The following is a 5,236-nucleotide window of genomic DNA, read 5'->3' as shown; positions in this document are numbered from 1 at the left end:
CACCCCGACATAATTAATTTTAATGTTCAGGTGTCCAAATGCGACATTTCTAGCCTTCCTAATACAAGAATCATGGAAAGGGGTGGCCCCCGCGGTTCCACTATGTTGTGGGACCTGGTTTTCTTCGCTTGGAAGGTATATAAACCATCGTATCCACTACATGCATGTTACATCTTCACAATGGCTGAAACTAGAGGTAAAAAAAAAACTTCAGTGAAGATGACAAACGTCTATTGATAGATCTGATTAATGCAAATATTAAAATAATTAAAAGTAAAAAAGTGATATGAAAACACATTTAGTGAAACAAAATGTGTGGCATGAAATACTTTTAAAAATTCAATAGTCAGTCTTCCGTAAAACGAGACCTGGGACAACTGAAAGAACTTTGGAAACGTTTGAAGTGCAAAGCCAAAAAAATGTATCCCAGCTGAAGAAACATCAGAAAGGGACTGGCGGCGGATCACCTATGGCTGACATTGCCGACATGAGTTGTACAATTCGAGGCATGATTCCTAGTGAATTTGTGGAAATGATTAATCCATTTATGATGACAACGCCCTACATACAAAGGAGTCTGCAAATTTACCGTATGTTAAACTATTATAATAAGTATTAATTAATATCGTATCGTATTATTTCAGAAGCAGAAAGGGGTCTTTTATATGCAACATCCCACAGACAGGATAGCACATACCACGGCCTTTGATACACCAGTTGTGGAGCACTGGCTGGACCAAAAACTAGCTGAATGTTTCCACCATGTGGGATCGATGCGATGACCCACCGCACCATGAGCGAACGCGCTTACCACTGAGCTACGCCCCACTCCCCATATGTATATATTTGTTTGCAAATTTTTGGTCTATCGGTATTTATATTCATACCATGTTTCAGTTAAAATGGAACCATCAGGGGCGGATCGAGGATTTTCTAATGCGTATGCAAATTAAAATTTTATGATGTAATAAATTCCAATAACAACTCAAATATTAATATTTATACATTAACTATTCAAAAATAGTTAAACAATGGAAATACCTTGTTTGTAGGCAAAATACAATAAGCACGGCCATCGTATACACTTTCCAGATGTCCACTTACGAGATTGATTAAATGTAAAGCTGTTGGTCGCGTTAGCCGATACCGTTTTAGAAATTCAACATCATCATACAGGTCTAATGATTCCAAACGGTCCCTGAAAATACGTTCACGCCGCATGGCCCGCCGATATTGGCGTAAAAAACGATTACCGTGCCAAAATTGTTCCATCTCAAGCAGAAAACCAAGAGAAAAACCAGCTCGATAGCAGGTTTATCGCGCAGTGCAATTGTAAGCTGGTGTTAGCCTGGCGTTACTGAAACCCGGGCACGTAAAACGTGCAATCTAAATAACCCATGGTTTAACCTGAGGTTAACCTGGGGTTTCCATAACCCTCTGATAAACCCGACACGAGAAACTGGCCCATTGTGTTGCACAACGAACAAAGGAGTAGGACAAAAGTTTGCAAAATTAATCGGCTTGGCATAGACGTGTATGTGACGACGATACTATAACATCATAGTTAAATTAACATGAATAAAGCACACACACGCACGCACGCACGCACGCACGCACGCACACACACACACTTGAAAATAAGTTGAAATGAAATGGGATTTCAATCAGTGCCTCGATTCCCGATGCGATCCTAGCGCTAAGATCACCTTAAGTGCTAGCACTTAACGTGATCATAGTGTTAAGATCGCTTCGACTCTCCTTATTTGACGTTCATTAGGAATCAAGCTTACGATGAAGACCGAGGCTGTTTCAAGCCCTCTTGTGTTACACCTACCCCCACCTGGGGGGGGGGGGGGGGGGGTCCAAATGCTTCGTACGGGATGTTGCTAGAGTATCGCGTCGCGTATATCGGGTCACGGGCAACCGTGGCTTTGGTGTACGGCGGCCCTGCTCCACAGAAGGGAAGAGGACCGAGGAAGAGGAAACGCGCACTTGTGGCGGCATAGGGGGACCAAAACTGGCGGCTTAACCACCAGCGGCGGTCCGTTCTGCGTCGTCGCCCCCAGCCTGACAGGACAAGCCAGCTGGGGAGACCCAGCCAGCCACGCTTGACAAGTCGACGCCAGGAGAGGAGCTGAACATCGCCATTTGCGAGACTCGACGGCCGGCGTCTCCCGTTCCTGTACCTTCGCGTTCGTCTCCGTCGAGACCCCCATCCCAGGGGGACTCCGTTGAGACGAACAAAGAAGTTGGTATTGCGAAATGGAAGAACGCCACTCCTCAGAATGACCAGCCAGCCATGACACGGCCTTCCGTTTCTGGCCGAGGTAGGGACTTCGCGACATGGAGTCTCGCAGTCAGCAAGATCAAGAGTCAGTACTCTACAGTACTTTAAGTACTTGGTTGGAGACACACCAAACATGAACTCGCTGCCGGGAGGCATACAGGAGGGTTCTTTCAAGCACTTCCACGATGGCAATGAGGTGGCCATCCAAGACATGGACTTATCGCTTTGCCTAGTATTGACGACTCGTCGGGATGGTCCGTACAGACAGAGAATCGTCTTCTGTGAGATGGACAGCAACACCGTCTACAGAGTACTCAAGATCATCGCCGGCGACCATTACGCCGAACTAGCAAACAGCCTGCTAGGTCACAGGTGGAGGACGCTTGTGTCACAGTTCATCGGCAAGCACTTCATCTCGTCCCCGTAAGTATCAACTTCTCTGAGTACTTTCGCCTTCAGTTAAGGGCTTAGTCAGAGTATATTTCGAAATTTTATGTTTATTTTATTTTTTTGTAAACAGTCCGACACACTTTATTTTTGGATGCCCGTCTAAATTGCTCAAATCACCTTAAAAACTTAAAAACACTAATTTTATCTTTGGACTTTAAATTGTTTGCCAGACTTGTTAGTTTGGATGAATTATCTCATTTTGGCCGTAGGTATTTGACCTAACTACTAAAATTCTTATTCTGAATTCCGCCCACCCCCCCTCCTAGCCCTGACTTAATCACTGGCGATGTCAGAGGTTAAGCCCGTGACAGGCGTGTTCAAAACATTCGTGGTATATGAACACGTTAATATTGAGGATACCAATTATGGCATGACGTCAACAAAAACATAACGTTTTTAGGGGACCCTGCTCTATTGGTGACATATGAGTCGTGGATCCCAGTTATGTTACTGTTGCCAGTTTGTATCATCTTCAGAACAAAAACAAAAACAAAACATAGAAATCACCTCCGGCTCCTCCCCCCCCCCCCCCCCCGCCAAAAAAACCCCCAACAACAACAAAACAAAGCTGAAGTTGTCTAAATTTGTACAGGTTCGTGCTGAACCACTGACGTGTAACAAAACATTCACCAAAAGACATAACGCAACACTGTTTTCATCTTGTAGTTGTTTGTCAGGATTATCTTTTTAAATGGTTCAAAATTTCATTTACGTGATTCTTTAAACATGAAAGAAAATGTAGATAGACTGTAACATATATTGTTTTAATATTTTTAAAATCAGCGAAACGTGCAAAATACTATGCAGAAAACATTTTATACTGACCAACATGTCTTGATTCATAACAACTGTCGATCTTTCTTTTTGTCTTTCTTTTTGTAAACGCAAAGGGCAATATTTTAAAAACAATCAATGATCTGTATGGCAGTGTATTAAATATTAATCCAACGTAATTGACTTGCCACAGGATGAGGTCAGTGGGGCAGGATACGACGGGTGATGAAACACGATTCTACCAGTGAGTCCCTGAAACAACACAAGAATATGTCCAACAAACTGAAATCCATACGCTCCAACAACAAGGTAATGGTAGCAACTCTTCTCAGAGAAGAATGGAACGTTCATTTTACGACACCTCAACACAATCTAAACTATAGCTACATTTTGTATGTACCATCCTGATTCCCACAGACTGGGTAGCACATACAACTGTATTTGATATACCAGTCGTGTGGCAGTGGCTGGAACCAGAAATATCGAAATGGGATCAGCGACGGGATCGATCGCTGACCGACCGCGATGTATAGACGACGATACTCACCCACTCGATATGGACCGGAACGCATCGCAGAGAATAAACTTTTCAAGATAGCTTGTAGCTTGTAACACACTTTGTTAATAATCCTACCGGCCTCGCTGGCGTCGTGGTTAGGTCATCGGTCTACAGGCTGGTAGGTACTGGGTTCGGATCCCAGTCGAGGCACGGGATTTTTATTCCAGATACCGACTCCATACCCTGAGTGAGTGCTCCGCAAAGCTCAGTGGGTAGGAGCAAACCACTTGCACCGACCAGTGAACCATAACTGGTTCACCAAAGGCCATGGTGTGTGTTATCCCGCCTGTGGGAAGAGCAAATAAAATATCCCTTGCTACCTGTCGTAAAAAGAGTAGCCTATGTGGCGACAGCGGGTTTCCTCTAAAAGACAGTGTCAGAATGACCATATGTTTGACGTCCAATAGCCGATGATAAGATAAAAAATCGTTAAATAAAACCAACTTTACTTTACTTTTGTTAATAATCCAGTATACAATCCACATGCCTTAGTCCCTGAATCTGGTATGACACTAATCATGTTAGTTTAAATGAGAGTTTACTTCAAATTTAGTGTTTACAAAATAATTATAATGAAGTAAACACAGTTGGGTGCAACTGTTACCACCACGTTCGTCAAGAAACAACGGAAGCAATTCGATGTATGGGGATCTTTATTGACAATTGTAAATCAATAACAATCTTTAAAACAACATAATATTATGACACGAACATCGGCATAAAAAGATAGTCAAATTGTACAAATGTACTCTCAATTATACAAATATAGTCTAAAGTTATACAAATATATTCTCTGCAGTATGTTTAGCAAAAAATAGAATACTCTTGTATATTAATAGAGAAGCATACAATTAGATACACTAATGGAATTAGCGCTACTTCAAAGTATCACCAAATATATATTCATGCAACATTAATAAATAACCCGAGGTAACATATATATTATCAATGTATAAACCACAACATGAATCACTAAGTTACAATCACAGTATAACTACATGTATAATCCAAATATTATATACTAGGATCGATCCCCGTCAGTTTTTATTCCAGCCAGTGCACCACGACTGGTATATCAAAGGCCGTGGTATGTGCTATTATGTCTATGGGATTGTGCATACAAACGATCACTTGCTGCTAATCGAAAAGAGTATCCCATGAAGTGG

Source organism: Gigantopelta aegis, chromosome 1, assembly GCF_016097555.1.
Source record: "Gigantopelta aegis isolate Gae_Host chromosome 1, Gae_host_genome, whole genome shotgun sequence".
In the NCBI taxonomy this organism is placed as follows: domain Eukaryota; kingdom Metazoa; phylum Mollusca; class Gastropoda; order Neomphalida; family Peltospiridae; genus Gigantopelta; species Gigantopelta aegis.
Note: the sequence above shows the minus strand (reverse complement) of the source record.